Source organism: Spodoptera frugiperda, chromosome 29, assembly GCF_023101765.2.
Source record: "Spodoptera frugiperda isolate SF20-4 chromosome 29, AGI-APGP_CSIRO_Sfru_2.0, whole genome shotgun sequence".
Lineage (NCBI taxonomy): Eukaryota > Metazoa > Arthropoda > Insecta > Lepidoptera > Noctuidae > Spodoptera > Spodoptera frugiperda.
The window spans coordinates 7,053,561-7,063,501 of NC_064240.1; the positions used below are offsets into that span (position 1 = coordinate 7,053,561).

The following is a 9,941-nucleotide window of genomic DNA, read 5'->3' on the forward strand; positions in this document are numbered from 1 at the left end:
GTACTACGGTGCTTATTTAATTTTCATGAATAAGTAGTTTCATGAATAATAAATACATATTATGCCCTTTTTTAAGAGGGAAAAAATTTCCTTCTTTTTCTTCTCTCGTTATGGGCGAGGTCACTGACTAAAAACCATCCCGTTCCATCTCCTGCTTTTTGAGGTAGGTTAGGTAGTCCGCAGCTCGGGAACACATACATATTATGCACTTTAATTTTTCTTACTGTTCTATCTATCTATCTGTTTCGAAATTGATCAAAATTAACCAAGTTGGTCCGACCATTTTCGGGAAGTAGCAAGACTAATAATGAACAGGAAATATTTGCTTAATCCCACAATAATTCTTATTTAAAGCTTACTATATTTTTTTAATTACCAATTGCATTTTATATTTATTTAAATATAAACCTTGACCAAGTTACACAAGGTATCTTTTTGCTATTGTTCTAAGCTCCTTAAATATAATATTCTATTGTATTCTGTATCTAAAAGTAAATGTGTGTTTTTATAGACCGCAATAACATTTTGATTCAATAACAGGCCATTGCAAATGTAGCCGTTTCAGTTATGTTTTTATTTGGTACAAAAATAATTTTATTGCCTATTCTGTTTTTATTTGGGCTCTTTCCATTCTAATAAACTTTAGTAAAGCTCTTTCAGCCACTAACTGCGTTACTTTATTTGAAGTAAATTGCTTGAATGTAAGTAATGTGTGGACTAAATGAATTAGTTGTTCCTGAGCTAAAAATATAAATAGAAAATAGTATTTGGTTGTTTCTGGTATATCACAACGTAGTGTTTTAATCGAATTTTTGTTTTAGGAATATTTTTAAAATAAGAAGAAAACCAGATTTAGTGTAATTTAATAAAATCTTTTGTGATACTTATATAAAAGTACAAAAGTAATAAGTATGAACATAAGTGTCCTGACAGTACTGGCCGTCCGCCAAGGAGCGGCTCTATGTAAACTTAAGTACCTATTTACCAGCGTAAAACTGTACAATTTCACATTTAAAATAGTACGACTTGGAACTTAAACTTTCTTTTTAATTTTGTGCAATTTTACAATATAATATAGAAGAAAAGTTAGTTTATTTCAACATTTGAACATTTTTCTTATTCCTTACATGAATATTTGCCGGCATTCCAAATATATATTATTTTTATTTTCTATATTAATGTAAAACGAAAGAGAACTTAAAACGTCATTTCTTATGGTCTTTTGTCATCTCTTCTTCTTTACAAGGTGTTTAGCTAACTAAGTAAGCACAAATCATAAAATAAATATCGCAACTTCAGACTTCTGAGTATTACTCAGAATTTCCCAAATCAAACCGGCTAATAACACCTTCCTCGGCCTGTAAATAAAACTCAAAGCATCCCTTTTAAAAAATACGAAGACAAAATGAAATGTCATAACAACAATAGATTCTCTTGTCATCTAGCTTGACTTAAAATAAGAAACCTCATTTTTTCCGAGCGTGACTCAAGAGGCGTTCCAGGGATTATGTCAGGTGGATCGGTGACAGCACCCACTTACAAACTGTCAACATGACACTTGGGGAACTTGATTTGTGGACAAACCAGGAAAATTGCTCGTTTAATTGCTATTCTAATTTTAAATTCTTAAGAAAATTATATAGCAATTATAGTTATAGCTTCATTAAAGTTATTGCTTTGTTTTATAGTAAAGTATACCTAACTATCTTAAAATTACTTGAAAAAATACTGGCCGGCTCTTCTGGTGTTGCGGGTGTCCATGGGCGGCGCTGATCTCTTACCCGATGATCCGTCTACTCGTTTACCCCTATTCCATAAAACAACTTTTAGATTGCCAAATACATTTTTCTGATTTCTACCAATAGTTGTAAAGATGGATGCGTTTATACATACCTTTACTACTGTTTTTAATGGCAACAAAACTGAAAACGAAAGCAATAGATTACAAAAAAGAGAAAACGGTAAAGACACGCACTGAACGAAACATCTATTCTAATATTATTTAATTATTCATTGAAAGATACAAAACGATGTTTACGTAACTCCTAAGAGCGTACTTGAGTTTTTGTAGGACGTATATATTCTGTAGGCCGTTTAGTTTTTATTGTGCCAAAGCATAATGTCCCTGTTGCTGAACAAAACGTATTTTAAATGGCAATAAAACGGTTTCAGGTGGCCACCGTTGTTCAGTGAAGGACACTGATAACGAGCAACGGTTATGATGTCATTACTAAAGTTTACGGCATAAAAGCTTCTTAAAGGAAGCACTTGTTTTTGTGTATTTTAATGTTATATTTGTAGCTATTGGTATTCTGTGTAGTTGATATATTACTATTTGCAACCTGAAAACATAAATTTTGATCCCCAAAGATACTTTTTTAATAATTTAACATAATTCTACATTCTTTTCATTTGTTAAGTAAATAATTTAAAATTATATAATTAAAAAATGTCAAGCTTAATAATATATTAAAAAAACGAATCACTTTTACACAAAATATATACTAACCAAATCTCACAACAATAACTCATCCCATCCTTTTTCTAAAATAAGTGGAAACCACATGACAGGACTTCAGCTCACAAAAGATTTTCCCTCACAACTTCATTACAAGGACCGCAGTTATCTGCGGCCTTAACGGAGGAAATATTAATTACAGGTTATGGAACAGTCGACCGAAGGAAGTGGTATGTTGGTTAGACAACGCTAACCGCACGGCAAATTACTACACCCCGTATAACATCCTTGGAATTTCTAGGCTCATAGAACCCTCATTTTTGGTTGACAAAATGAAAGGTACCTGTTTATAATGTTGTCGAGCCTTTCATTAGTCTAAATACCTGCCACAATACATTATGTGCTCCGTACATCTCTATTCCAAAATGTGGGTTTGCTAATATTTTGGTAATGTGACATATTTTGGCTTTATCTCTGGGTAGGTGACATATTTTCGGTGTACTGCCAGCTGGTTTGTCTCTTAGTAACTACCTGATATCTTTATAAGACAAAATATGAAGTTCATGTTTTCTCAAAGGATGAAGTACAAATGGTTCTATTTCATTATTAAATTCTGCTACGTACTATACCTGCAGAGTCTGGTGCCGAGTGTGTATGTAGTATTACCCCTAAAATAGAGGTACCTACCGATATTAATCCTATTAATATTATAAATGCGAAAGTTTGTGAGTATGGTGTTTGTTCGTCTTTCACGGAGAAACTACTGAACTACTGTATGAAATTTGGAAAGGGATAGTTTAGAGTTTGGAATAATACGTAGGCTACTTTTTATCCCACGCGGATGAAATCATGGGCAGAAACTAATGCACCATAAATATCACCACCAGGTGTGTAAATTGCAACAACTGAGACCTTGGCTTAATGATGAAAAGTAACTAAAGAAATACATGGTGAACATTTCCCCAGAAATCCATTTTCTTTAACGATTTACATTCAAAACCCCATTGTGTCCTAGTGGAATAGTAAGAGGGTATAAAAAGCAATAAAAACATAATACATTTATATTATTTTAACGATCACTTGTTGCCTGGAGCGGACTTGGCACCGCTCCAAACAAGCCTCACTCGATTTAAACTGTTTTATACATCTCTAGTCTACCAAATGCTTGGGTTTTAAGTAAAAAAGATGCTCTTGTTAAGCATTCGTTTCCCATTTTATTTCATACTTCTTACTTTTATTTGCACCGGCAAAATGCAAAGCTAAATGTTTTCTCTTCATTAAAAAAAAATGTCATAAAGTGGTCTAAATTACGCATTGTAAGAACTACCTACCGTACCTATCTACTTATTTTATTTGTAGCTGGTAGTGGTTGCATCCGGCCAGTTTCAGATCAGATCCAGCTCAGTAGTGTACTATGGGAGAGGCTTATGCTTACCTATTTATTTTATTTAGTTACTTTAATGTACTACCTTTAAGTGTGGGAGAGCCATGCTTCGGCACGAATGGGCCGGCTCGACCGAAATGATACCACGGCCTCACAGAAAACCGACGTGAAACAACGCTTGCGTTGTGTTTCGTTGTGTGAGTGAGGTTACCGGAGGCCCAATTCCCCCTTCCCAATCTTCCCCATCCCCGATTCCCGAACAACAACCCTTAAATTCCTAACTCCCAAAAAGCCGGCAACGCACTTATAACGCCTCTGGTGTTTCAAGTGTCCATGGGCGGCGGCGATTGCTTACCATCAGGTAATACGTCTGCTCGATTGCCGGCTTGTTCCATAAAAAAAAAAAAACTAAAAATAAAGGACCAAAAGGTGGACTTAATGTACCATTTATGGCATTTTTGACTATCAACTAAATACCACGGTTTACTGGTACTAGGTAATAAGTAGCCTACTGGTAGGCTGCTGCAACGTCACCACGTCTGCGCGCGCTGATGACTCGAAACTAGTGGAGATTTTCTCCATATATTTACGTGAATAAACCCTTGTATTAAGTATATCTCACAATAGTTATTTTAAAATAATTTTGACTATGTTCAGCAGTGGAGAGTCTGATGATATTGACGTTGTTACGTAAATATATACATTATACGTAAGTAACAGTAGGTATCATGCGTCATCATCATTACCTAAGAAAGAGCATATAACCTTGTACACTGACCTTTCTTGAGGTTTCTTATTGTGTTATTAAAAATAATAAACAATATTACGAAGTTTACCAGGTCCAAAGATTCAACGTTTTTACTCATATCTTTTAGGTATATTTTAACATCAACTTAAGCAATTGTCACTCCAGGAAAATAATAATAGTAACCAAGGATTACGGAAGAACAATATTATTTTAATATTTAAGTGTTCTTGACAATATTTTACTCACTATTGTTATTTTTATTTTGTATATTTTTTTTTTTTTTTTTTTTGAGGGGGAAAATCATCCAATGACTTCTCCCGCCTTGGGTGAGGCGGGAGGGAGTGTCAGACTCTTACTGACTAAAACCACCCCGTTCCTTCTCCTGCTTTGAGCCGGAGCCCCGGTAACCTTTTACGTTGTCCGCAGCTCCGGATCAGGCATCCGGAGCTGCGGACAAAAAACACAATATATTTCATGGGAATTGTTACAAAGATAAACACATAATTATTTAACTTTTTAATGATTGTCATATGCAATTTAATGTTTGTAAATAATGGTTATACATATATTGTAAAATTATAAACCTTATAAAAAGGCCGGTAAAGCACGCATAATTACGTTATCGTATTTTATCAGAATCTATTGTTTAAAACATAAAATTACTCACATAATAATTTATATTTTTTTTATCAAGTAGTATCAGAAAACAGATCAAAATCAACTATTTTATTTCTGAAACGGTTTTTAAGCCATTTCGATAACAAATATTTATAAACCTGTACTCCGTACTTGGTAGGTACACAATTTAGTACGTATATATTGTATACAATCCACTCTCGACTCCAAAGCTTATAAATCTTCTTTACACAATAAATTATGGCAGTGGGGACTATAAACTATGTCGTGACGTCACGCCAGGAAAGCCGATCCTCTTACTAAAGCCTTTTCGGGTCTTTTGAAGCTTGACAATCACGCCTTAAAATTAATGACTTAACAGTAATATCAACATAGTTACATATTTCATGTTTTTTGAATTCAAAGTTACGCGAAGTTATACAAAAAAAATTGTTTAATCAAGGAATAACTTTGGCGAACAGGCACAATTAAATATGAGACTAAATCCAAAAAAAGTATTGACAGTTACAAAAAAACATTACTTAATTGTAATAATACAAAAAAGTTGTTAAAGTTCTATTCAAAAATACTTATTTCTATGTATATTCTTTAAGTATAGGCAGGAAATTGTCATGAAAGAAAATAAATTACTTATTAAGTTACCACCTAACGACTGATGTCAAGTCAGACGTTCTACTTATGCAGATTCAATTACCTACGTACAATTCATAATAATACAATCTCTTAGTCAGTTATGATACCTTATCTCGCGTGTTACTTGAGAAGACGCTTCATTAGCTGTAGACAATGGCCCTAGGCTTAATCAGTACATTATATATTAACACCGTTATGTATTATGACAGGCAATTACCAGAGCTCACTTTCATACATTTTCTTCTGATTATCCACAAAGTGGTAATTAGTGTTATTTGTCTGTATTATATTGAACGCCAAATATTGTATTTCAATATACCAATTAGTTACAATAAGAACAACAAATATCATTTACAAATTAATGAAGACATTAGTTATAAGTATGCTACTTAAATAATGTGCCATTTGGTTTCTGTGTACTTAAAAATATACATTTCTTATCAAATCGTAGGTAATTTTGTAATCAAGAGCCATTGATGAGATAAGATACCAACATTTACAAATAAAAAACTCAGCAAATCTAAGTCTGACTACAATCATTTCAATAAAACCAAAGTTCTTTGTACCATAACCTCACAGTTGCTGATAAAAGCTCTTAGCCGCTTTTAAAGCGTCTAGCACGAATTTCTCATCACAGGGATTGTCGTCGAAGAAAAATGCTCCGCAATTGAGTGATTCCGAGCAAGACTCGTTGATGTGATTATCCTTGCAGCAACCGAGAATCGCTCGAGCACATGGGGACAAAATCTTCGGCCTTGGCACATCTTTGCCGTACCTCGCTTGTAGAATATACATCAGTTCGTTGTATGAGAGGCCGGCTGGTGGTTTTATTGTAGAACCACTGATGTTACTATCTTTGTTCACCTCGGGCCTGCAAAACGCTTGCGCCAGTACCATTGTGACAATGACCAGTGTTGTGTAGGATACCATTTCTGTAATAAAAAAATATATATTTAGACCTACGATAGTATATTGTTATTACAAACACTACAAATGGACTACGTATGTAAAATACTAAAATAGCTGCTCGTGCTAACAAGATCTCTTTCTGAAATCGTATCATTTAAATGATGCTATTTGTATTCTACGTGTATAGAAAAATGTTCTGGATGTTCTTGAAAATAAATCTTCAAACACTTGACAAGAGATCACACTACGAGTATGATCTCTTGAGTATTTTAGTAAGCTAATTTTTACTCAAATAATACTTGCAGGAAGACATTAAAAATAGGTACTTATTGTAAATATCGTAGTGGGAAATAGAACTCTAAAAATTCGTATTGATTAACAAAAACAACTAAAATTACAGTACATTATGTAATAAAAATATAAAGGTCACGTGATAGCAAACGTGAATTTGTATAATAAATGCATTAATGTCGCAAACCGACGCGCTTGGTTTTTCCAGATCCGAGGACAACGGACGCCGCCATGTCGATTAAGCCAACTACCAATACGCAAACATTAGTCAATACGGTTTTTTGCTACAAGACAACGTTTGATCAAATGTTGGCCGTGTAGGTAAACCTTTTAAATGGGTGTGTGTGTGTCTGTGGCATATGCAGACAATGTCAAGGTCACGTCGACTTGACCGTTAATAGATGTGCCATTCACATGTTACTGCAATTCGAATCGCCTACTCATGTATTTACTAGGAGAATCGATTACGTATACAGATACAGTATAAAAACAATACCAGATACAAGTGACGTACTTAGTTAGCAAAAAATATGGCATTTCTGAGTGTCAAAGTGCATCTTAATAGGTACTTATGTTGATAGATACGCCTTCTATTGCTACCAATATTTAGATAAACGAATTTCTGGATAGTATACTAAGTTTTATGGATTTATAAAATTATCTTGTTGTTCATATCCGCCATCGTAGGTCAGTAAAGGTAAAAAAAATGCAAATACACGAATTACTCATTGTCCATAACCAGTTTTCGTGGTATAACCTCAAAATAATTGTGTAACTCGCGTAAACATTTCGAACTAACGTGTCGAAACACCACACACCGTTGAAAATTGTAATTAAAACCGCAATTTTACTACAATTAGAATATAATTAACATATATTAAAAATAGGTAAATGTTACTCACTAAATTCCTTCCTGTGGTTGGCGTGTCCGTTCTGATTAAGCACAATTTTTAGTGATTTTTCTTTTAGTTTGCGCGAAACGTCCACCTCTCAGTTGAGTCTACTATCGTCTGAGGACATTTATATTTATTAACGTATATAAACATCGTGTTTTCTGCATAGTAGTTTTCCTTACCGATAACCGGGGATGCGGGATTTCGAATGTCGATAGCGGTTTCGAGATTTGGCAATGACGTTTATAGTTCGGGCTATCGATGCGGTTTCTCGTGAAGAACCTTTTTAAATCTTATTTACTATTGCAAAGTGTGTGGGAAATCCCAGCGATGTATAGATACATACATACAATTTACGTTTACCTGCCCACCTGCCGTTATTACATTGGATTTAATTAATATCCTTCTGTTAATTTACACTTTTTATTAGGCTACATTTGAGTGGATGTTCATTTCTGTTGTGTATAATTAGGTATTTTTGAGTTATGTGGGTGAGAGTTTACGAAATTAAAAGGCTGGGTACTATTCCATTGCTAAAATGCGAGGTAATAATCTATCATAATATTTGCCGAAAAAGATTTCACCTATTTTGATTTGCCGAAAAAGACACCTATTTTAAACAGTAGTGTTTTTAAACCAATTTCTTAGACACGTTTTATCATTTATTTATATAAAAAACGAGATAGTAAGTATCTAATAATAAACAAGGAAAAAACATGTCTGTATTCGTTTTTGTAGATATTCTATTACTAAGTAAAAACTAAATTAGCTCTACATATCAGACAGGGAATTCCGTTTTATTTAAATCAATGAGTTATTAAAATGCAATAAAGTGAGTAATTAAGTCACAAAGTAATATGAAATCAAGTCTCCTTGTATGTTTGTCTAAGTTTTTGTTAATATTATTAGAAAATTACTGTTTTTCTTTTGTGAATTGTGATCGACTGTTTGTATTCGTAATTTCTGATGAACCAGTGTAGGTAAATAAATAAGTTCAACAGATTTTAACAGGAATTTTATTTCTTGATAATGACGAAAATAACAATTTTAAGAAACTAGAATGTAAATACAGATCTATGTGTGTCATAGTGAATCATTTTACAACTAAGACGTTTTATTTATTTTTGACGGTTTAAGGAAACGTCTATATTTTATTAGTTTTTAAATGTATGCATAGGAACAAACAGTTCTGAAGATTGGTGTTTACTGAAAATGTACACTAAGATTTCGATGCTGAAAACGAACGCTACGAATAAGTTCACCAAAGTATAAACGTTATCTACTAGTAAACATTATTATAAGCCCCGGTGACCCTCGAAAGCAGTCGAGCATCCTCCAAAAAATTAAGTAAACTGAATATGTTATTTAAAATTGTGAACCAACCAGACTACATACGCATGTATCTTATGACAAATCTCATTAAACCAATGACCTGTGTACTTGGATTTTCCATTGAACTTTATAGGTATATCCCTTACGTTGAAGCTATACAGTATGAACCAACATAAACTGACCGTCGAGTCTGCGGAAATATTATACAATTCCAGACCATGATAAACTGGTTGTGTATAGTTCGATATGTAGTCCTGTGTACAATATTACACTGATGTCATCAGCACAATACAATACAATGAGATAGAAGCCATCGACCACAAGTTTCTTGAGAATGGAAAATTGATTTTCCTGCAGTGTTTGCCCATTATAATACACAAGTATTCTAAAGCGACTGTCATAGTCATTTTTTATTTTTGGTATCTGAGGTATTGGTTATATGTAACAAAAGAACACGACATTTTGTTCCTTGAACATGTGCTTAGATATGCACAAGGTATGTATGTACCAACTTCTGCCAATGGCTTCGGCCGCGTTCCCGTGGGAAAGTAGCCTATGTGTTATTCCAGACCATAATCTATCCCTGTCCCAAACAGTTCGATCCCTTTAGCCATTTTGACGTGAACAAACAAACTAACAAACATATAAACTTTCGCA

The 9,941-nt window shown here is 33.7% G+C and overlaps 1 protein-coding gene and 1 long non-coding RNA gene across 2 annotated transcripts in view; one reads left to right on the forward strand and one right to left on the reverse strand.

The window, feature by feature from the left end:
- The window catches only part of LOC118268677 (uncharacterized), a 173,771-nt gene that overhangs the window by 42,170 nt on the left and 121,660 nt on the right, over nucleotides 1-9,941 (forward strand). The window lies entirely within an intron of this gene.
- Nucleotides 5,313-8,513, reverse strand: LOC118268678 (uncharacterized). Its single transcript, XR_004783043.2, has 2 exons — nucleotides 7,962-8,513; nucleotides 5,313-6,791 (listed from the first exon to the last, which is right to left on the reverse strand). It is a non-coding gene; the product is annotated as an uncharacterized LOC118268678 (long non-coding RNA).